The sequence below is a fragment of the Oryctolagus cuniculus genome, chromosome 13 (assembly GCF_964237555.1).
Source record: "Oryctolagus cuniculus chromosome 13, mOryCun1.1, whole genome shotgun sequence".
NCBI lineage: Eukaryota > Metazoa > Chordata > Mammalia > Lagomorpha > Leporidae > Oryctolagus > Oryctolagus cuniculus.
This window is the reverse complement of record NC_091444.1, coordinates 89956616-89980840: the sequence shown is the minus strand read 5'-3', so window position 1 is coordinate 89980840 and position 24225 is coordinate 89956616. Positions and strand designations below refer to the sequence as shown.

At 39.7% G+C, this 24225-nt stretch overlaps 1 protein-coding gene across 8 annotated transcripts in view; it reads left to right on the top strand.

The window, feature by feature from the left end:
- Positions 1-24225, top strand: part of LOC100341393 (putative ankyrin repeat domain-containing protein 19) — a 193149-nt gene that overhangs the window by 66442 nt on the left and 102482 nt on the right. The window contains exon 15 of one of the 8 annotated variants that reach the window (XM_070055854.1): positions 206-3330. The exons of the other annotated variants lie outside the window; for them this stretch is intronic. The gene's annotated coding sequence lies outside the window, so the exon portion shown is untranslated. Of the gene's footprint in view, positions 1-205; positions 3331-24225 lie in introns of those variants that run through there. 8 annotated transcript variants of the gene reach the window in all.

The following is a 24225-nucleotide window of genomic DNA, read 5'->3' as shown; positions in this document are numbered from 1 at the left end:
TTCAACTTGTATTTAAGTGTATATTTTTTACATACTCCTTAAGAGTTGTGAATTATCTTCAAAAATATACATAGAAATGTTTTAGGGTTGCCAATCATTTACTTGTTAAATTTTCATGATTTTCCCTAGTAGCACTTCATAAGATTATCCACTTATGTGCTTTTTAGATTGATCTGAGAATAAATTTTTTAATTGTATATTTTAGGCATGAGTGTGAGATTTCTGAGTTAAAAGAAACAATCAGAAAACTAACAGGCACAATTGCACCCCTTTAGGAAAATCTCATGGGACTGACTTCAGTAAGTCCATTTCTTTATTTCTGCCATGGTAAAAGGAGTTTTTATTTCTCCATTAGGAAAATATAAGAATATTTTTGATAAGGTAAAAGGTGCCACTGACAGGTATATTTGTTATATTCAGATGGGTATTACCTGCTATTGCAGTACCAATCCAGTTAGCTTTATGGAAGAAATTGACTAATGTCATAAAATGCATGATACATGTAGTAAAGTTTCAATTCAAAACTATGATGTCTAAAATCAAATTTTATGAATACTACTTTCATCCATTTTTGATTTTGAGTTATTTCCACCTTTGGGATATTATTAATAATGTTGCTTTGGACACGGACGGAAGGCTATCACTTGGAGTCCCAAGTGATATAAGCAAATATATATGTATGAAACAAAGCAAATATAATTATTGGACCTAGAGTTGTGATTATCTTTTATAATCTGGTGTCTTCAAGGGAATTTTGAAATGTATTATTATTGCTTTTTAAATTTCTAAAATATATATTAAGTCCTTATGCAAGCTTCTCCCTCAAAGGAATACATTTTCCTCTGGATTTTTAGGAGTAAAGTGATGTCAGGGAAAATAGAGAACTGCTTCAGCAGAGTAATACACAGTATATAATATTCCTAGCACTGCAGGTTCAGAAGCAAAATTTTCCCATTAGTCTGTATTGTCAGCCTTTATATAGATGTGGTTCAATTTCAGAAAAGATTTGTGTTTGATCAAGGATCCAAGTTTATTGATATATAATAATACCATGCAACTATTTATCATAAAAACAGGATTCTCCTGTCATTCACATTTTCCTTAAAATCAGAAGTGAGACTCAGGATTGCATGTAATTTCCTGTATTGAAAATGAAGTTGTTGATGCTACTACTTAATTTCTCTATCAGTGGTTAGGGATTAGTTGCAGTACACAAATACTTTTGTCTAGGGATCTAGAACATTTGTGTTGACTAGTCATTTTCATGAATTGTGAAATAAGGAAAGGTTATTTTTCTCTAGACCTTTGATAAATTAGTGTCACATGTGTGAGTTGCGAGTATTTTGATAAAAGGTCTTCTGTGGATGAAAATACCAAGAGACATCCCTTTACAAAATTATCCTACTGAAATATGTTAGGCAAGTAAAGATTCAAAAGTTTGTTGTAGTACCTGATATTCATTGAGCAGGTTAAAATATATAGATGTTTTCCTGTAAATTCATATAGAAATGAGTTAGGAATATGGCATAGAGTTGTTAGACACTTAGAAGTCTAGCCTGTGACTCAAAAGTTCAATAAGAAATAGCTAACAACCAACTCAATAAGTAGCCCCTCACTTTTCCAGAAAGTTTTCATCCTATAAATCCCTCTGCCAGAACGTACTTGGGTTAAGATGTTTTGTAGATTCAGTTTTGAAGTGATGACTCTTCATTAGGAAGTAGACTGCCCTAGCTGACCTCATTTGATGTAGTGGAATGTGTATCCGAAAGGAATCTCAGAAGAATTACCTAGAGCCTATCACTGTTCAAGGAGGGAAATACTCAAAAACAGAGGTAAACTGTAATCTGGCCCTTGTGAAAGCTTTGCATTAGAAAAGGCAAACAAGACAAATTCTGTTGTTCAACATCCTTATAGTGATGCTGCCCTCACAATTACAAAGCAACACTAGATTCAAAGACATGCTGTTAAGAACCAACATAAAATGTACAAAATAGACTGTCGACAAAATGAATCCACAAAAATGAGTGTTTCTGAGAATGTGGTAGAAGATAGCATCCATGGGAAGTAAAATAGAAAAAGGAGATAAAGTAAATCAACCTCATTAATGGGGACAAAACTCAAATGATAGAGTAGGCGATTTGAGTTGAAGACTCGGATAAAAGCCACTCAGAAATTTCTAAGAGAAATAGAAAAGGATGGGACTACAATTAAAAGATCCTACATTTTTTTTTATTTTTTTTATTTTTTATTTTTTTGTTTTATTTTTTTTTTGACAGGCAGAGTGGACAGTGAGAGAGAGAGAGACAGAGAGAAAGGTCTTCCTTTGCCGTTGGTTCACCCTCCAATGGCCGCCGCGGTCGGCGCGCTGCGGCCGGCGCACCGCGCTGATCCGATGGCAGGAGCCAGGAGCCAGGTGCTTTTCCTGGTCTCCCATGGGGTGCAGGGCCCAAGCACCTGGGCCATCCTCCACTGCACTCCCTGGCCACAGCAGAGGGCTGGCCTGGAAGAGGGGCAACCGGGACAGAATCCGGCGCCCCGACCGGGACTAGAACCCGGTGTGCCGGCACCGCTAGGCGGAGGATTAGCCTAGTGAGCCGCGGCGCCGGCCAAAAGATCCTACATTTAAAATGGACGTGAATAGGAAAGTTATAAATGAGAAAGTAAGTTACAAGTACCAGGGACAAGGATATCATTTTAAATTCCCTGAAAGAAAATTCAGCCATGTTTCCTTATGGCTACATATTAAGTCTCACTGAGTATCAAAATATACACATCATGAGAGTATTTTTTCATCAGCTCAAAATATATACCTTGTATTCAGGAAATAAAAGACCTGAGAGATGTTTAAGGTAAGGGGGGAGTTCCACTTGTGAAATTTTTAGATTAAGAAATCATTGATATACATATAGACTAATGTTGAAAATGATATCTTTACAAACGGGTCATCAAAGAAGGAGGTACCTTTCTCTGAAGGGAGGAGAGAACTTCCACTTTGACTATGGCCTTGTCTAAATATGATCAGAGTCGGTGAACTCAGGGGGCTTCCATAGCCTTGGCAGCTCATGACAAGAGCCTACGGTGATTACTGATGCCATAAACAAGAGTGTCAATTTCTTAAGTCAACAACAGGAGTCACTGTGTACTTACTCCTCATGTAGGATCTTTGTCCTTAGTGTGCTGTACATTGAGATTTAATGCTATACCTAGTACTCAAACAGTATTTTTCACTTTATGTTTCTGTGTGGGAGCAAAGTGTTGAAATCTTTACTTAATGTTTGCTAAACTGATCTTCTGTATATAAAGAGAATCGAAAATGAATCTTGATGTGGATGGAAGGGGAGAGGGAGTGGGAAAGGGGAGGGTTGCAGGTGGGAGGGATGTTATGGGGGGGGGAAGCCATTGTAATCCATAAGCTGTACTTTGGAAATTTATATTCATTAAATAAAAGTTAAAAAAAGAAAATTGTTATAATATAATATATATAATCATTATATCTTCCTGTTGAATTGATCCCTTAATCATTATATAGTGCCCCTCTTTGTCTCTCTTAACGGTGTTTGTGGTAAAGTTTATGTTGTCCGATATTAAGATGGCTAAGCCCACTCTTTTTTCATTTCTGTTGGCATGGTATATCTTTTTCCAGCCTTTCACTTTCAGTCTGTATGGATCTTTATTGGAAAGATGTGTTTCTTGTAAGCAGCAAATAGATGGGTTTTATTCCTTAAGCCAATCAGCCAATCGGTGTCTTTTAACTGGACAGTTCAGGCCATTACGTTCAATGTGACTATTGATAAGTAGTAGCTTTGCCCTGCCATTTGCCAAAGATATTTTCTGATATATGTTTTGAACTTCCTGTGATCTTTTGGTGTGAGATTTCCTTAATTTACCTTCTTTCATATTGATGACCGTGTTTCTGTTTCTGTGTGCAACACATCTTTAAGCATCTTTTGCATGGCTGGGCGAGTGGTGACATATTCTTTCAATTTCTGTTTGTTGTGAAAGGTCTTTATTTCACCTTCATTCACAAATGAGAGCTTAGCAGGATATAATATTCTGGGCTGGCAGTTGTTCTCTTTTAGTACCTGGGCTATGTCTCGCCATTCCCTCCTAGCTTGTAGGGTTTCTGCTGAGAAGTCAGCTGTGAGTCTGATTGGAGATCCTCTGAGAGTAATCTGACGTTTCTCTCTTGCACATTTTAGGATCTTTTCTTTATGTTTCACTGTGGAGAGTTTAATTACAACGTGTCGTGGTGAGGATCTCTTTTGGTCGTGTTTATTAGGGGTTCTATGAGCTTCCTGTACTAGGATGTCTCTGTCCTTCTCCAAACCCGGGAAATTTTCTGCTAATATCTCACTAAAAAGGCCTTCTAATCCTTTCTCCCTCTCCATGCCTTCAGGAACTCCTAGAACCCGAATGTTGGGTTTTTTAATAGTATCCTGAAGATTCCCGACAATATTTTTTAGATTTCTAATTTCCTCTTCTTTTCTTTGGTTTGATTGCATATTTTCCTGTGCTCTGTCTTCTAAGTCTGATATTCTCTCTTCTGTTTCACTGATTCTGTTTTTTAGACTTTCTAATGTGTTTGTCATTTGATCTATTGAATTCTTCATTTCATTATGATTTCTCGTCACTATCACAGTTTCATTTTCTACTAGTTGTTTCATTTCATTTTGATTCCTCCTTAATATTTCATTTTCAAGAGAGAGATTTTCTATCTTGTCCATAAGGATTTCTGTAGTTCGAGAATTTGTTTTTGAGAACTTCTTAATGTTGTTATCAATTTTTTGAGATCCACTTCTTGCATTTCTTCTATCTCATCATCTTCATAATCTTGAATTGGGGTGTCTATTTCATTTGGGGGCGTCATAGTGTCTTCCTTTTTTTTATTACCTCGGCTTTTGTGTTTGTCATATTGGAGATATTCTTTTTTTTTTCTTTTTTTTCTCATTATACTGTGACTCTAGATTAAGACTACTGTCTGCTTTTGATGGATCCTTAGAGGCTGTGATGAGTGTGGCCAGAGAGCTGTGGTTCTACAGAGTTAAGGGTGTGCCAAAGGTGATTCACCCTGATTGTTCTCTTGCTCGAGCTCTCTCTCTCTTTTTTTTTTTTTTTTGACTCAGTTCGGAAGTAATTCCACACAGCTGAGTGGAATTGAGAGTAGTTGATGTATGAAATCTGGCCCCTGTGGGTATTCGTTTGCTTACCAGAGTCAGGTTTTTCTGCTTGGCTAATGAGAGACATCCACTTTACATATGCAAAATGGCGCGCACTGCTTTACTTACGTAAAATGGTGCCTGCCCTTTGTCTTGCTCAGCTTTGTAAGGTGAGTGGAGAGAGAGGCTAAATGTCCATGCAGGTTCCCCTTATTTATTCGATTTTTTCTCTCCTCCAGCCAGCCTGGTGAACTTTCCCCAATGGGGTTTCAAGCCTCATTCTCTGCAGGCTTTTTCTACCTTTCCCCGCCAATGTCTCGGGTTACCGAGAGGTTTTTAGCTCACCTCCCCTTCCAGCGCTGGCGTGCAGACTCTGCAGCTCTGGCGGGTCCGGTGGGTCCGGTGGCCCTGGCGGCTCCCATGGCTCAGCTTCCACGTGGTGGGCAACCTTGCTCTCCCCTTAGGTCCTCCGAGTCACAGCCACTAGATCCGGAAGAGTTTCCTCTGCAGTTTTTCCCTGATCCTTTTCCTGAGGCTACCGTAAGTCCACTTTTATTAAACTATCTTTTCCCGGACTATCGGTGTGCGCCCTCACTATTCCGCCATCTTGGCTCTGCCCCACAATGTGCTCTTATGAATGGCCAATAATTTTTAAAACTAATTTAACCAAAATTATTTAAGTAGTATTGTGTTTGCGTGCATTGTTCACATTTTGTCTTTAGCTATTGAAAATTTTCACATTCTTTTTAATGTTTAATTCTTAGTCTGAAGAAAACATATCTAAAGTATTTCATAGATAAAATTCTAATAAAACATACTTTCTTCTCTCTTTGCCTCAATCATCATTCCATCCTTATTTTCTTTTTTCTTTAATTTTCACAATGATTTTTTTAATTTTCACAAACTAACGAAGCAGTTTATTAATTCACCAGAATAAAATGAAATGTAAAAAACTTAATATGCCTATTATAAACTTAATATGCCTATGATACTTATTGTTGGGGCTGACATTGTGATACAGCAGGTTAAGCTACCATCTGCAACACCAGAATCCCATATGGGCACCAGTTCAAGACCAGACTGCTTGCTTGCTTGCTTTCTTTCTTTCTTTCTTTCTTTCTTTCTTTCTTTCTTTCTTTTAAGAAGGTTTTACTTAATGAATACACATTTCATAGGTACACCTTTAGGAATATAGTGTTTTTTTCCCCCCATACCCACATTCCCACCCCCACTCCCATCCCACCTCCTGGGTATACTTTCGGTATACTTTATAGTCACAGGCTTAAAATGCACCACTAACCGTAATGTCTAGCAAGTCAAAAGAATTAAGAGTACTATTCTATGGGAATACAGTTTAAGAATTACAAATAATAATCAAATCCAAAGATGTTAGTTTCATTCTTATATTTTTTGCATTCTATATTAATTTCCACAGCAGAGATGACATATGATATTTGTCTTTTTGAGACAGGCTTATTGCACTAAGCATAATGGTCTCTAGCTATATCCATTTTGTTGCAAAAGATAAGATTTCATTCTTTTCAGAGATGGGTAATATTCCTCGGTGTATATATAATACATTTTCTTTATGCCATCATCAGTTGATGGACATCTGGGTTGATTCCATATCTTAGCTATTGTAAATTGAGCTGCAATCAACATAGGTGTACAGAAAACTCTTTGATAAGCTGATTTCATGTCATTAGGATAAATTCCCAGTGCTGGGGTGTATGGGGTGTATGGTAGATCTATTTTCAGATTTCTGAGAAATTCTCATATGTCTTCCATTGTGGTTTTACTAGTCTACATCCCCACCAGCAGTGTATTCTGGTGCCTTTTTCTCCATGTGCTCAGCAGCATTTATTCTTTTGATTTTGGGATGACAGCCATTCTAAGTAGGGTGAAGTGAAAACTCACTGTGATTTTTTTGCATTTTCTGATGGTTAGTAGTCCTGAGCATTTTTTATATCTCTAGGTCATCCTTTGCAAAATGTGTGTACATGCCCTTTGCTCATTGCTCAACTGGATGATTTGTTTTGCAGTTGTTGAGTTTCTTAAACTTATTATATTTTTTGGATATTATTCTGTTAATGGATACATAGTTTGCAAAATTTTCTCCCATTTTGTTGGTTGTGTCTTCACTTTGTTATTGAGTTTTTCCTATGCTATGCAGAACCTTCATAGCTTGTTGTAAACCCTTTTGTTTATTTGTGCGTTTATTGCCTGTTTCTGGGGTCTTATCTAAGAAGCATTTACCTATTCCATCATGTTGCAATTTTCCAATATTTTCTTTTAGATTTTGTTTTTATAAGGTGTAATGTCTAGTTCTTGTTTCATTCTTCTGCATGTAGAAATCCAATTTTCCCATCACAATTTGTTGAAGAGAGTATCCTTTCTCCATGGATAGATTTTTAGCTCCTTTGTCAAATTTTTGTTGGTTGTAGATGTGTGAATTATTTTCTGCGGGGTTCTATTCAGTTATATTGGTCTACTTTTATGCCAGTACCAGGCTGTCCTACATTATGTCCTGCACTATGTCATGAGATCTGGTACTGCTATGCCTGTCTCTTTTTTGTTGTTTAGCTTTGCTTTAGCTATTCAGGGTCTCTTGTGACTCCATATAAATTTTAGCATCAATGTTTTCTAGATCAGAGATGAAAATCCTCAGGATTTTGGTTGGGATCTCATCGAATCTGTACAATGCTTTTGGTATTTTTTTCACTTTTATTTAATGAATATAAATTTCCAAAGTACAGCTAATAGATTACAATGGCTTCCCCCCAATAACTTCCCTCCCACCCACAACCCTACCCTCTCTCCCCTTCCATTCACATCAAGATCCATTTTCAATTATCTTTATATACAGAAGATCAATTTAGCATACATTAAGTAAAGCTTTCAATAGTTTGCACCCACACAGAAACACAAATTGTAAAATTTGAATACTAGTTATAGCCTTAAATCACAATGTATAATTGCTCTTGGTATTATGGGCATTTTCATAGTATTAATTCTTCCACTACATGAAAATGGAAGATTTTTCCATTTTTCTGTTGTCTTCTATTTCTTTGTTCACTGTTTGGCCATTTTCATTGTAGAGACCTTTCACATCCTTGGTTAAATGTTTTCCAAAGTATTTAAGTTTTTGGCAGCTGGATCAAATGAGCCTGATATGGCAACTTGTTTCTCAGCCAAGGCATTGCTTGTTTAAGCAAATGCTATTGATTTTAATGTGTTGATTTCATGTCCTGAAACTTTACCAAACTTTCATATGAGTTCCAGTAGTCTCTCAGTGGAAGCCTTCTAGTTCCTCCTACATATAGAATCATTTCATCTGCACACTAGGAAAATTTGACTTTTTCCTTCACAGTTTGTTTTCCTTTGATTTCTTTTTATTTCTGAATAGCCCTGGCTAAAACTTCTAGAATTATATTGAACAGCAATGGCAAAAGTAGGCATCCTTGACTGGTTCTAGATCTTAGTGGAAATGGTTGCAGCATTTCCCAATTAAATATGCTGCCATGATTGTGTTGAGCTATGTTCCTTCTAGATCCAATTTGCTTATTTTCTTAAAATTTTATTTAAGTTATACAAGTTCCATGTGTTTCATATATACAGATTTAGGAACATAGTGATGCTTCTTAACCTACCCTGATTCCCACCCACACTGCAACCCTTATTCCTCCTCCCTCCTCATTTCCACTCTGTTTTTTTTACACAGATCTACTTTCAATTTACTTAATGATTGTAGAGTTAATACCATACTAAGTAAAAGAGTTCAATAAATACTATGAAAGAAAAAACTGTTCTTCAACAAGAGACGGAGGCTGTAAAAAATCATTGAAAAGATGCTGTGTTTTATCAATTGCTTTCTCTGCATCTATTGAAGTAATCATGGTTTCTGTTCTTTGATGTATTAATGGTGATGTATCACATTTCTTAATTTGGGTATGTTGAACTATCCCTGGAATATATAGTATAAATACTATGCAGTCTGTGTGAATGATCATTTTGATATATTGTATCCAATTAGACGGTACCTTGTTAAGGGTTTTGCATCAATATTCATCAGTGGTATAGTTCTTTAGTTCTCCATATTTGTTGTATTTTTATTCTGGTTTTGGAATTAAGATGCTGCTGGATTCATAGATGGAGTTTGGCAGAATTTCCTTCCCTTTCAATTGTTTTTGAATAGTTTAAGATGAATTTGGGTTAGTTCTTCTTTAAAGTTTTGGTAGAATTCAGCAGTGAATCCGTCCAGGTCTGCGTTTTTGTTTGTTCAGAGTCTTTATTAGTGATTCAGTGTCCATGTTTGCTATTGGTATATTTAAGTTTTGTATGTTTTCATGCCTCAATTTTGGTAAATTATGTGTGTCCCCAGCAATCTATCCATTTGTTCTAGATTTTCCAATTTGTTTGCATATGACTATAATAATTCCAGTGGTGTCAGCTGTAACATCTCCTTCTTCATCTCTGACTTCAATTTGAATCTTATGCCTTTTTTTGTGAGTTGAACCAATAGTTTATCAATTTGTTTATTTTTTCAAAAAACAGCTCTTCATTTCACTGATCTTTTCTATCATATTTTTCATTGTAATTTTATTGGTTGTTCTCTAATTTTTATTATTCCTTTCCTTCCAATATTTTGGGGTTTCATTTGTTCTTGTTTATCTGCATCCTTGAGATGCATTGTTAGGTCATTCATTTGATATCTCTTCAATTTCTTGATTGTAGGCACCAACTGCTGTAAACATTCCTTGTAATATTGCTTTGCTGAATCTCATAAGTTGTGATATGTTTTATGGACTTCTTCATTTGATCCAAAGAATTTATGATTCCTCTTTTGATTTCTTCTATGACCTACTGTTCATTCAGGACCACATTTTTCAGTCTCCGGATGTTTGTTTATTTTCTAGAGTTTCTCATGTTGCTAAATTTCAGCTTCATTCCTTTGCTGTCAGAAAAGATGCATGATATTTTTTCAGTGTTTTTGAATTCGTTGGGACTTGTTTTATGGCCTAGCATATGTTGCGTCCTAGAGACTGTTCTTTGCAATGATTTATTTATTTATTTATTTAATGAGCATAAATTTCCAAAGTACAGCTTATGGGTTACAATAGCTTCCTCCCCCCCCATAACTTCCCTTCCACCCACAATGCTCCCCTCTCCCACTCCCTCTCCCCTTCCCTTCACATCAAGATTAATTTTCAATTATCTTTATATACAGATCAATTTAGCATATATTAAGTAAAGATTTCCACATTTTGCTCCCACACAGAAAGTGTAAAATACTATTTGAGTACTAGTTATAGCATTAATTAAACACCTAAGAGTAATTGTGTGTTAATTACACAGTTCAACCAATAGTTTTAAGTAGAATATAAGGAATAGAGAGGGAGGGAGCACAGCGAAGGTCCACTAAGGGAAGGTTCAAAGACGGGTGAGAATTTGTAGTTTTTAAGGATCGAAAAGCCCTTCCTGAAACTGGGGAGATAGGGTGGACATGCGAGGAGGACGCGGACAGCTGAGACTCAGGACACCAGCAGGAGTGTGTTCGCACCAGTGCTGGAAGCTGAGGTGAGATGGGGCACTCGCCCAGCACTGTGGCACAGCTGCCGCCACCCCTCCGCCACCACACCCTGGGACGGACACTGAGACACGCACGACTGAGTGGGGGAGGAAATAGAAAATGGAACAGAGTGAGTGGCGCGTGCGGAGAGAGTGCAGGATTCAGGGGTACTAATTGAGAGACTGAGTAAGCCAGTATCTCTTGGCGCCTCCCCCAAGCTCCAGTGGGCGGGAAGCAGCCATTTTGTCTGTTTACATTTGGGCTTAAAGGAGAACTGTCTTTGCCTCCATACTAACCTTTGGAGGCGGAGCCCAAAGGTGGAGCAGAGCAACAGGACACTTCTTGCTCAAGGGAGGGCAGCTCAAAGCCCTGACACCCGACTACTCAAGTTACAAGAAAAAAAAAATGAATAGCGCCTGCTGGTGAGGAAAAAGCGCAGGATCCAGAGCTGCAGTGGGCAGAGAGCAGCCATCCTGTCTGTTTACCTGCAGGCTGTGTAGAGCAGCCTGATTACACTCACAGCAGCCTATAGTAGAGGGAAATCAATTAGATCCATTGGATCCATATTGCAGATTAGCTTTGTTGTTGCTTTGATTTTTTTGCCTAGTTGATCTGTCCATTAGTGAAAGCATGAGTTAAAGTATGCCCTATCATTGTATTATAGTGTATTGTCTCCCTTTAGATCTATTAACATTTGTTTTAAATAGTTGAATGCGCTAGCATTGGGTGCATCTACATTTACTCTAGTAACATTTCCTGTTGAGTTGCTCACTTAATTATTACATGATGACCTTCTTTATCCTTTTAGCAGTTTCAATAAAATATATTTTGTCTGATATTTAGAAAACTTTTCTCTTTAGTTTTTATTTCCATTAGCCTGGATTTTTTTTTTTTACATTGTTTCACTTAAGTCTATGTGTGCATTTGTAGGTGAGGTGTATTTCTTGTAGGCATCATATAGATGGGTCTTTTACAGAAATCCATTCTGCCAGTCTGTATCATTTAGTTGAAATGTTTAGTGCATTTACACTCAAGATTATTGTTAATAAGTAATGACTTGATCTTGCCACTTTTCCGTAAATATTCCTCTGGTTTGTTTTGGATTTCCGTTGTACTGTGATTAGGAGGTTTTCTGCCTTCACATGTTTCATTATGCTGGTTATCTTTCTCTGTTTCTTTTTTTTTAAGATTTATTTATTTATTTGCTTCACTTAATATATACTAAATCAATCTTCTGTATATAAAGATAATTTGGCCGGCGCCATGGCTCAATAGGCTAACCTTCCACCTGCGGTGCTGGCACACCGGGTTCTAGTCCCGGTTGGGGCACCGGATTCTGTCCCGGTTGCCCCTCTTCCAGGCCAGCTGTCTGCTGTGGCCTGGGAGTGCAGTGGAGGATGGCCCAAGTCCTTGGGCCCTGCACCCTTGTGGGAGACCAGGAGAAGAACCTGGCTCCTGGCTTCAGATCAGCACAGTGCGCCAGCCACAGCACGCTGGCCACAGCGGCCATTGGAGGGTGAACCAATGGTAAAGGAAGACCTTTCTCTCTGTCTAACTCTGTCTTTCACTATCCACTCTGCCTGTCAAAAACAAAGATAATTGAAAATGAATCTTGATGTGAATGGAATGGGAGAGGGAATGGGAGATGGGAGGGGTGCGGGTGGGAGGGAAGTTATAGGGGGAAAAGCCATTGTAATTCATAAGTTTGGAAATTTATATTTACTAAATAAAACTCTAAAAAAAGATTTATTTATTTATTTGAAAAGCAGAGTTATAGAAAGGCAGAGGCAAAGAAAGAGAGAGAAAGAGAAAGAGAAAGAGAAACAGAGAGAGAGAGAGAGAGAGAGAGAGAGAGAAAGGTCTTCCATCCACTGGTTCACTCCCCAAGTAGATGCAATAGCTAGAGCTAGGCCAAATTGTAGGCAGGATCCAGGAGCTTCTTCCAGGTCTCCCATGTGGGTGCAGGGGCCCACGGGCTTGGGCCATCCCCCACTGCTTTCCCTAGCCATAAGCAAAGAGTTGGATCAAAAGTGGAGTAGCCAGGACCGGAACCAGTGCCCCTATGTAATGCTGGCCCTGCAGGTGGTGGCTTTACCTGCTATACCACCATGGTGGCTCCTTTTTTATGTTTCTGAATGTACTGCACACTTAATAGCATTTGTAAGTCTGGCTGGGTGGTGACAAATTCTTTCAATTCCCATTTGTTTTGGAAGGACTTTATTTCACCTTCATTCTTAAGTGAGAACTTTACTGGATAGAATATTCTTCGCTGACAGTTTTATTTATTTATTTTTTTCTTAAGGACTTAGAGTATGTCTTCAGTTCTCTCCTAGCCTCTGGGGTTTCTGATGAGAAAACTCTGTTAATCTATTTAAAGATCCTTTAAAAGTAACGTGGCATTCTTATCTCTTAGGAATTTTAGGATCTTTTTTTTGTCTTTTACTTTTGGAAGTTTGTAAATATTATGTCTTCATGAGCATATTTTCTGATCATGTCTATTTGTTCTATGTGCTTTCTGTAGTAAGAAGTACTTATTTTTGCCCCAATTAGGAAAACTTTATGCTGGTATTCCACTGAATAACTTTTCAATGTTATTCTGCTTTGCTACTCCTTCAAAAATGTCTAAGACATATATAAGAGCATTAAGAGCACTGTTTTGTTTTTTCTTCTCCTTCTCTTCCTCCTCCTCCTCCTTTTTCCTCAAATTTCTTCCATTCTTCTTTCCTTCCTTCTTCTTAACTGAGCTTTTTCAAAAGCTTTGTCTTTCAGTTCATATATTCTTTCTTCTGCCTCACTGAATCTGTTGTTCAGGCTTTCCACTGGATTTTTTATTTAACACATTGACTTCTTCATTTCTAATATTCCCAATTGATTTTTCTTTACTATTTCTGTTTCTGGAAATTTTTCTCATCCATGGCATTCAGATTGCTATAATTCATGTAATTGTCTGTTTTTGAGTAATCTTACCATCTTGCTTTTGAATTCCTTTTCAGGCACTTCATCAATCTCAACTTCACAGTCTAATATTGATAATATTGATAATTGATAATAAATTGTTGCATTTCCAGCTTCATTCCACTGTGGTCTGAGAAGCTGCATGGTATGATTCTAATTCTTTTAAATTTGCTGAGACTTGCTTTATGACCTAGTATGTGATCAATCCTAGAGAAGGTTCCATGCATTGCTGAGAAGAATGTAAAGTCTTTAGATGTAGGATTGAAAGTTCTGTAGATATCTGTTAGATCCATTTGGGCAATAGTGTCGATTAAATCTGCTGTTTCCTTGTTGATCTTCTGTCCGGATGATCTATCTATTTCTGAGAGTGGAGTATTGAAGTCCCCCAGTACTATTGTATTGGAATCTAAATCTCCCTTTAAGTCCCTTAACAAATCTTTTAGATAAACCGGTGCCCTGTAATTAGGTGCATATACATTTATTTTTTTTAAGACTTTTTTTTTTTTGTTGATTAGTATTTTTTTTTATCTTTTATTTAATGAATATAAATTTCCAAAGTACGACTCATGGGTTACAATGGCTTCCCCCCCCATACCGTCCCTCCCACCCACAACCCTCCCCTTTCCCACTCCCTCTCCCCTTCCATTCACATCAAGATTCATTTTCGATTATCTTAATATACAGAAGATCAGCTTAGTATACATTAAGTAAGGATTTCAACAGTTTGCTCCCACACAGAAACATAAAGTGAAAACTAATAGATGATTTTTTTTTAAATGATGATGAAATCAGATCAGACCTATTGTCATGTTTAATCCCAGTGAGAGTCAAGTTGGGAGTTGATAATTTCTTTTTTTTTTTTTTTTAACAGAGGATCAGTTTAGTATACATTAAGTAAAGATTTCAACAGTTTGCACCCCCATAGAAACACAAAGTGAAATATATTGTTTGAGTACTCGTTATAGCATTAAATCTCAATGTACAGCACATTAAGGACAGAGATCCTACATGAGGAGTAAGTGCACAGTGACTCCTGTTGTTGACTTTACCAATTGGCACTCCTGTCTATGGCATCAGTAATCTCCCTATGCTCCAGTCATGAGTTTCCAAGGCTATGGAAGCCCCTTGAGTTCTCTGACTCTTATCTTGTTTAGACAAGGTCATAGTCAAAGTGGAGGTTCTCTCCTCCCTTCAGAGAAAGGTACCTCCTTCTTTGAAGACCTGTTCTTTCCACTGGGATCTCACTCACAGAGATCTTTTGCCAGAGTGTCTTGGCTTTCCATGCCTGAAATACTCTCATGGGCTTTTCAGCCAGATCCGAATGCCTTTAGGGCTGATTCTGAGGCCAGAGTGCTATTTAGGACATCCGCCATTCTATGAGTCTGCTGAGTATCTCACTTCCCATGTTGGATCACTCTCCCCTTTATTTATTCCATCGGTTAGTGTTAGCAGGTACTAGACTTGTTTATGTGCTCCCTTTGACTCTTAGTCCTTTCATTATGATCAATTGTGAACTGAAACTGATCACTTGGACTAGTGAGATGGCATTGGTACATGCCACCTTGATGGGATTGAATTGGAGTCCCCTGGTATGTTTCTAACTCTACCATTTGGGGTAAGTCAGCTTGAGCATGTCCCAAATTATACATCTCTTCCCTCTCTTATTCCCACTCTTATGTTTAACAGGGATCACATTTCAGTTAATTTTCAACACTTAAGAATAACTGTGTATTAATTACAGAATTAAACCAGTCATATTAAGTAGAACAGACAAAAAAACTACTAAGAGGGATAATGTATTAAGTTGTTCATTAACAGTCAGGGCTAAAAGTCACCGTTTCCCATAGTGTCCATTTCACTTCAGGAGGTTTCCTTTTTGGTGTTCAGTCAGTTGTCACCGATCAGGGAGAACATATGGTATTTGTCCCTTTGGGATTGGCTTACTTCACTCAGCATGATGTGTTCCAGATTCCTCCATTTTGTTGCAAATGACTGGATTTTGTTGTTTCTTACTGTGGTATAGTATTCTAAAGAGTACATATCCCATAATTTCTTTATCCAGTCTACCGTTGATGGGCATTTAGGTCGGTTCCAGGTCTTAGCTATTGTGAATTGAGCTGCAATAAACATTAGGGTGCAGACCGCTTTTTTGTCTGCCAATTTAAATTCCTTTGGGTAAATTCCAAGGAGTGGGATGGCTGGGTCGAACGGGAGGGTTATCTTCAGGTTTCTGAGGAATCTCCAGACTGACTTCCATAGTGGCTTGACCAGTTTGCATTCCCACCAACAGTGGGTTAGTGTCCCTTTTTCCCCACATCCTCGCCAGCATCTGTTGTTGGTAGATTTCTGTATGTGAGCCATTCTAACCGGGGTGAGGTGAAACCTCATTGTGGTTTTGATTTGCATTTCCCTGATTGCTAATGACCTTGAACATTTTTTCATGTGCCTGTTGGCCATTTGGATTTCCTCTTTTGAAAAATGTCTATTGAGGTCCTTGGCCCATCTCTTAATTGGGTTGTTGGTTTTGTTTTTGTGGAGTTTCTTGATCTCTTTGTAGATTCTGGTTATCAACCCTTTATCTGTTGCATAGTTTGCAAATATTTTTTCCCATTCTGTTGGTTGCCTCTTCACTTTCCTTACTGTTTCTTTTGCAGTACAGAAACTTCTCCATTTGATGCAATCCCAATAGTTGATTTTGGCTTTGACTGCCTGTGCCTCCCGGGTCTTTTCCAGAAATTCTTTGCCTGTGCCAATATCTTGAAGGGTTTCTCCAATGTTCTCTAATAACTTGATGGTGTCAGGTCGTAGATTTAGGTCTTTAATCCACGTTGAGTGGATTTTTGTGTAAGGTGTAAGGTAGGGGTCTTGCTTCATGCTTCTGCACGTGGAAATCCAGTTTTCCCAGCACCATTTATTGAATAGACTGTCCTTGCTCCAGGAATTGGTTTTAGATCCTTGATCCAATATAAGTTGGCTGTAGATGTTTGGGTTGATTTCTGGTGTTTCCATTCTGTTCCATTGGTCTATCCATCTGTTTCTGTACCAGTACCATGCTGTTTTGATTACAACTGCCCTGTAGTATGTCCTGAAATCTGGTATTGTGATGCCTCCGGCTTTGTTTTTGTTGTACAAGATTGCTTTAGCTATTCGAGGTCTCTTGTGCCTCCATATAAATTTCAGCACCAATTTTTCCAGATCTGAGAAGAAGGTCTTCGGTATCTTGATTGGTATTGCATTGAATTTATAAATTGCTTTTGGGAGAATGGACATTTTGATGATGTTGATTCTTCCAATCCATGAGCATGGAAGATTTTTCCATTTCTTGGTATCCTCTTCTATTTCTTTCTTTAAGGTTTTGTAATTTTCATCGTAGAGATCTTTAACGTTCTTGGTTAAGTTTATTCCAAGGTATTTGATTGTTTTTGTAGCTATTGTGAATGGGATTGATCTTAGAAGTTCTTCCTCAGCCATGGCATTGTCTGTGTATACAAAGGCTGTTGATTTTTGTGCATTGATTTTATACCCTGCTACTTTGCCAAAATATTCTATGTGTTCCAATAGTCTCTTAGTAGAGTTCTTTGGGTCCTCTAAATAAAGAATCATGTCTTCTGCAAAGAGGGATAGTTTGAGTTCTTCCTTCCCAATATGTATCCCTTTAATTTCTTTTTCTTGCCTAATAGCTCTGGGTAGAACCTCCAGAACTATATTGAATAGCAGTGGTGAGAGTGGACATCCCTGTCTGGTACCAGATCTCAGTGGAAATGCTTCCAACTTTTCCCCTTTCAATAGGATGTTGGCTGTGGGTTTTTCATAGATTGCTTTGATTGTATTGAGGAATGTTCCTTCCAAACCCAGTTTGCTTAGAGTTTTCATCATGAACGGGTGTTGTATTTTATCAAATGCTTTCTCGGCATCTATTGAGATAATCATATGGTTTTTCTTCTGCAGTCTGTTAATGTGGTGTATCACATTGATTGTCTTGCGCACATTAAACCATCCCTGCATACCAGGGATAAATCCCACTTGGTCTGGGTGGATGATCTTTCTGATGTGTTGTTGCATTCTATTGGCGAGAATTTTATTGAGGATTTTTGCATCTCTGTTCATCAGGGATATTGGTCTGTAATTCTCTTTCAGTGCTGCATCTTTTTCCAGCTTAGGAATTAAGGTGATGCTGGCTTCATAGAAAGAATTTGGGAGGATTCCCTCTTCTTCGATTGTTCTGAATAGTTTGAGAAGAATTGGAGTTAGTTCTTCTTTAAATGTCTGGTAGAATTCAGCAGTGAATCCATCTGGTCCTGGGCTTTTCTTTGTTGGGAGGGCCTTTATTACTGTTTCAATTTCTGTCTCAGTTATGGGTCTGTTTAGGTTTTCGATGTCTTCCTGGTTCAATTTAGGTAGGTTGCATGTGTCCAGGAATCTATCCATTTCTGATAGGTTTTCCTGTTTGCTGGCATACAGGTCCTTGTAGTAATTTCTGATGATTCTTTTTATTTCTGTGGTGTCTGTTGTTATGTTTCCTTTTTCATCTCTGATTTTATTGATTTGGGTCTTTTCTCTTCTTTTTTTAGTTAGTTGGGCCAATGGGGTGTCAATTTTGTTTATTTATTTTTTTTTTTAATTTTTGACAGGCAGAGTGGACAGTGAGAGAGAGAGACAGAGAGAAAGGTCTTCCTTTGCCGTTGGTTCACCCTCCAATGGCCGCCGCGGCCAGCGTGCTGCGGCCGGCGCACCGCGCTGATCCGATGGCAGGAGCCAGGAGCCAGGTGCTTTTCCTGGTCTCCCATGGGGTGCAGGGCCCAAGCACCTGGGCCATCCTCCACTGCACTCCCTGGCCACAGCAGAGGGCTGGCCTGGAAGAAGGGCAACCGGGACAGAATCCGGCGCCCCGACCGGGACTAGAACCCGGTGTGCCGGCGCCGCTAGGCGGAGGATTAGCCTAGTGAGCCGCGGCGCCGGCCCAATTTTGTTTATTTTTTGAAAAAACCAGCTTCTCGCTTGGCTGATTTTTTGTAGTTTTTTTTTTGGATTCAATCCTGTTAATCTCTTCTCTGATTTTAATTATTTCTCTTCTCCTACTAGATTTGGGTCTGGTTTGCTGTAGGTTTTCTAGGTCCTTGAGATGCACTGAAAGCTCATTTATTTGGTGCCTTTCAATTTCTTGATATAGGCACCTATTGCTATAAGTTTGCCTCTCAATACTGCTTTTGCCATATCCCATAAGTTTTTATATGTTGTGTTGTTATCCTCATTTACTTCCAGAAAGTTTCTGATTTCTCTTTTGATTTCTTGAATGACCCAGTGTTCATTCAGGAGCATGTTGTTCAGTCTCCATGTGTTTGCATACTTTCTGGGGTTTCCTGAGTTGCTAATTTCCAGCTTCATTCCCTTATGGTCTGAGAAGCTGCATGGTATGATTCTAATTCTTTTGAATTTGCTGAGACTTGCTTTATGGCCTAGTATGTGATCAATCCTAGAGAATGTTCCATGCACAGCTGAGAAAAATGTAAAGTCTGTAGATGTAGGGTTGAAAGTTCTGTAGATATCTGTTAGATCCATATGGGCAATAGTGTCAATTAAATCTGCTGTTTCCTTGTTGATCTTCTGTCCGGATGATCTATCTATTTCTGAGAGTGGAGTATTGAAGTCCCCCAGTACTATTGTATTGGAATCTAAATCTCCCTTTAAGTCCCTTAACATATCTTTTAAATAGACCGGTGCCCTGTAATTAGGTGCATATACATTTATAATAGTTACATCTTCCTTTTGAATTGAACCCTTAATCATTATATAGTGTCCCTCTTTGTCTCTCTTAACAGTTTTTGTATTAAAGTTTATTTTGTCTGATATTAATGTGGCTACACCTGCTTTATTTTGGTTTCTGTTGGCATGGAATATCTTTTTCCAACCTTTCACTTTCAGTCTGTATGCCTCTTTGTTAGAGAGATGTGTTTCTTGTAGGCAACAAATAGTTGGGTTGTGTTCTTTGAGCCAGTCAGTGAAACGGTGTCTTTTAACTGAAGAATTCAGATCATTAATGTTCAATGTGACTATTGATACGTAGTGACTTTTCCCTGCCATTTTCCCGGAGATATTTTCTAGTATATGCTTTGAGCTTCCCATGCTCTTTTACTGGTAGGTGTTCTTCCTTTCCCTTCTTTCATATTGATGGCTGTGTTTCTGTGTTTCTGAGTGTAGCACATCTTTAAGTATCTTTTGCAGGGCTGGTCGAGTGGCCACAAAGTCTTTCAATTTCTGTTTGCTATGAAAGGTCTTTATTTCACCTTCATTCACAAATGAGAGCTTGGCAGGATATAATATTCTGGGCTGGCAATTTTTCTCTCTTAGCACCTGTGCTATGTCTCGCCATTCCCTCCTAGCCTGTAGTGTTTCTGATGAGAAGTCAGCTGTGAGTCTGATTGGAGATCCTCTGAGAGTAATCTGAAGTTTCTCTCTTGCACATTTTAGGATCTTTTCTTTATGTTTCACTGTGGTAAGTTTAATTACCACGTGTCATGGTGTGGATCTCTTTTGGTCATGTTTACTGGGGGTTCTATGAGCTTCCTGTACTAGGATGTCTCTGTCCTTCTCCAGACCCGGAAAGTTCTCTGCTAGTATCTCACTAAAAAGGCCTTCTAATCCTTTCTCCCTCTCCATGCCTTCAGGAACTCCTAGAACTCGAATGTTGGTTTTTTTTTAATAGTATCCTGTAGATTCGCAATAATATTTTTTAGATTTCTAATTTCCTCTTCTTTTCTTTGGTTTGACTATATCCTTTCCTGTTCCTGTCTTCTAAGTCTGATATTCTCTCTTCTGCTTCACCCATTCTGTTTTTAAGGCTTTCTAATGTGTTTGTCATTTGATCTGTTGAGCTCTTCATTTCATTATGATTTCTCTTCACTATCACACTTTCCTGTTCTACTAGTTTCTGCGTTTCATTTTGGTTCTTCCTTAAAATTTCCTTTTCACAAGAGAGATTTTCAATCCTGTCCAATAAGGATTTCTGTAGTTCAAGGATTTGCTTTTGAAAACTTCTAAATGTTCTTATCATAAATTTTTTGAAATCCGTATCTTGCATTTCTTCTATCTCATCATCTTCATAATCTTGGTTTGGGGTGTTTTGTTTATTTGAAGGCATCATAATGTCATTGTGGATCTTGTTCCCTCAATTTCTGTGTTTGTTGCTTGGCATAGTTAATTCTTCTTTCGTCACTGTGCGTTTTTTTTTTTTAATTTTTTTTTATTTTATACTATGTCTGTGTTAAGTGGACTGCCTGCTGTTGGAGGAGCCTTGGAGGCTCGAGATGGGTGCAGCCTGAGAGCTCTGCTTGGTTCTCCCTGGTTAAGGGTGTGCAAAGGTGACACCCTCAGGTTATGCGTGGTAAATCTCTCTCTTTTTATTTATTTATTTATTTATTTTATTTATTCAGGGGGTAAGTAACACCGCACGGCAGGGCTGTGCAGAATTGATGGTATTTAGTTTCCAATCTCTGGCTTCTACCCAAAGAGTCTGTGTAGGCTCCTCTGGACTCCCACTGTGTTGCCTAAGCTACTGAATTGTAGTGACTCAGTTCCTTAGCTCTCCCCTGTTGATATGTAAATCCAGAGAGGGGGCCTGCTCTTTGTCTCTTGCAAATTCTTCAAGCCTTGCAGCCTTGCAACCTTTGCAAGGTTAGGGGAAAGAGAAACCCCCAAGCTTTTTTTTCCTCCTTCTTTCCGGTAGTGAGTTTGCTGCACTTTCTGGCCCCCCTCTAGATTCTGACCCCCGTTTCCCCGCCAATGTCTCAGGTTATTGAGCTCACCTCCCCTTCCAGCGCCGATGTGTGGTCTCAGAGCCCTGGACATCGCAACTCTCCCCGCTGTTGTCTGTGTGACATGCACTCCCCTTCCTGCACTGGCGTGCAGACCCTGCGGCTTCCGCGGCACCCGTGGCTCCCGCGGCTCGGCTTCCACGCGGTGGGTGACCTTGTTCTCCCAGTAGGTCCTCTGATTCACAGCCACTCGATCCAGAAGAGTTTCCTCTGCAATATTTTCCTGGTTCTTTTTTCTGAGGCTACCATAACTCCCCTTTTATTAAACTAAATTTTCCCGGACTATCGGTGCGTGCCCTCACTATTCCGCCATCTTGGCTCCGTCCTTGCTTTAGTCTTATGTCTTTACTTCTTTTGTTGCTTCTTGATGTCAAGAGTGTACACTTTATGCTGAAATGAGGAATTGTGTCTTACCTCTTTTGGGCCTTTTTCTAAGAAGAGTGTATATATTTTTCTTGGATATAAGGATAGCTTCTGGGGTGGGTGGATTTTTTGGAAGTTTTCACAAGCCAGCCAGTAGCCTATATTTTCTTCACAGAATTCAGTTTTTAGAAAAGCCTCCAATACAACCAGAGCATCTGAAGGTAGGGAAGAGAAGGTAGAAAAATAAAAAGAAACATCAGGAATATGAGGAAGCTAATGATCAAATAATCCCTTGTGCTTTTCTAGTACTAGGGTTAGCTATTCTCTAGTTTTTACTCAATCCTGTAATCCTGCAGATTTAGCGCTTTAGCGACAAAGATGCCAGTAGGCAAAATACTTAAGTTGGTTCCATACTACTAAAACATAAATACTTCAGTTTGTTTTAATGCCAAAAGTGTATTTACAGGAGAGACATAAATCCTCAGGGAACTAAGTCTCTTGCAAACACTGCATGCAATGAAAAGCATCCTCAGCTTCAACCAAGAGCACTGCCATTGCAGAGCTGAAGGGTGATTGATCTTCTCCACCTGGTGTGAATATGCTGAGAAATAAACGGAGATAAACAGACCTTCTAGGTTAAGTCGAATTCTCCTTGGTGAGCTGCTCATTTGAGGACACAGCCTTTCTGCACTCTTGTGCTACTTGCAATGGATTCAATTCAAGTCTAATTCACAATTGCTGGCCAGCAGCTCCTGGAATGCTTCTGACCACAACAGTGCTTCCTTCAGGGAACGTCTGCAAGAGCAGTTCTCTAATGAGTTGTGCTCAGAGCAGTTCCCATCCCAGCTCTTCAGTGAGCTCTCCAGATTGCAAACACAGGAATCTCAACTTACTTGATGAAAGCTTGCTACCTGCTTTTCTTGCCAATTGTGGCCTTCCCAGGAATGGTGGAGTTTTGCCATAGGTAGCTCAACCCGGTCTTCAATACTCTTAATCTTAAAAAAAAAAGACCATTCACTACTGAGCCTGAATGCATTTTTACCAAATAAAGTCACCCAATAGCTATAAACCAAAAGCCAACAACAGGCTTACCCACCTAATATTAAACTCAGCCCTGAAGTACTGAGCAGTTTCATCAGTTCCTCAGAATGTAACTACACTGTGCGGACTAAAGATAGGACTGCCCAAATTTTAATTATCAATACACTGCACAGCTAATAAAGCAGATGCTGTCTCTGGCCCACAAAAAGAGACAGTTTCCCTGCAAGGTTAACCGCAATCAGGAGACATTTTGCACCTGATGGAACCCGCAGCGGGACTGCCTTGAGCCGGAACCTCTCCTTCCTTTTCCACCTTCGGTCCTGGATGGGCCAGAGACCACACACAGGAGGTGCCACCAGTCACCCATGTCTCCCTGTCCACCTGCAATGCTCCTGGGAGGCAGATGCCACAGAACAGTGATTTGTTCCATGATTGTCACTGTGTGAGATCAGCCCATCATGAGAAAATGACCATGGACTCCAATGAGATATCAACGGCAGAAGCACTGCCCCCAGCAGCAGTGCAGGAGGGTGGATGATGGAAGGCACAGCATGGCCAGGATCTCTAGGGACCCCGCAGGACTCTGCTGCCCTGGATGCCTACAGCAGGCAGCTGCACGAGGGCCCAGTGCGCCTCCAGCACCCTATTACCAAGCCCTTCCCCCTGTCTGCCCATGCAGACCACACAGATGCTGCGTCAGTGAGCAAATCAGCACTGCGCACTTGGTTTTCCTGCTGAGACTTGGCCATCATTGCTTCCCCAAGTGCAGCATGTGCTGCAAGCCTCAGCCAGCAGGGCTGGCGGGAGAGGTGGGCGGTTGCACTCACCAGGTCTGCCTCATCTTCTGCCCCTCCTGACTCTCGGGCCACTGCCTGCATTCTAGCCCCAAGGTACTAAATGCCCAAGAACCTAACACCACCCATGTCACCCGCACACACCACAACTAACAGCTGCCCACCAATGACCACCGCCTTTATAGCCAGCCTGGCATGGGGTGGGTCTGGCAGCGCTGGTCCTGCCCCAGGGCAGCAAGGATTGGCCCAAGCCCCCTGCTGGGCTGAGCCTGAGCTGCCCTGCAGCAGATTCTGGAAGCAAGGGAGCTGCTGATGGCTGAGGCCCTGGCTCAGAGCACACTTAGGGAGACCCCATGCCCGACAAGGGCGCTGGGGCCCTGGACTTTCTCAGGCTGGAGTCCTAGTGTGGAGGCTGGCTCGGCTCTTCTTCCCCCAGCCCTGCCCGCAGGTGGAGCGGGGTTCCCACAGGGGCATCTTCCTTCATGGGAGAGTGGGTGAACCCCAAATGCTGTGACTCCTGGTGCTGGGTGCTGGCC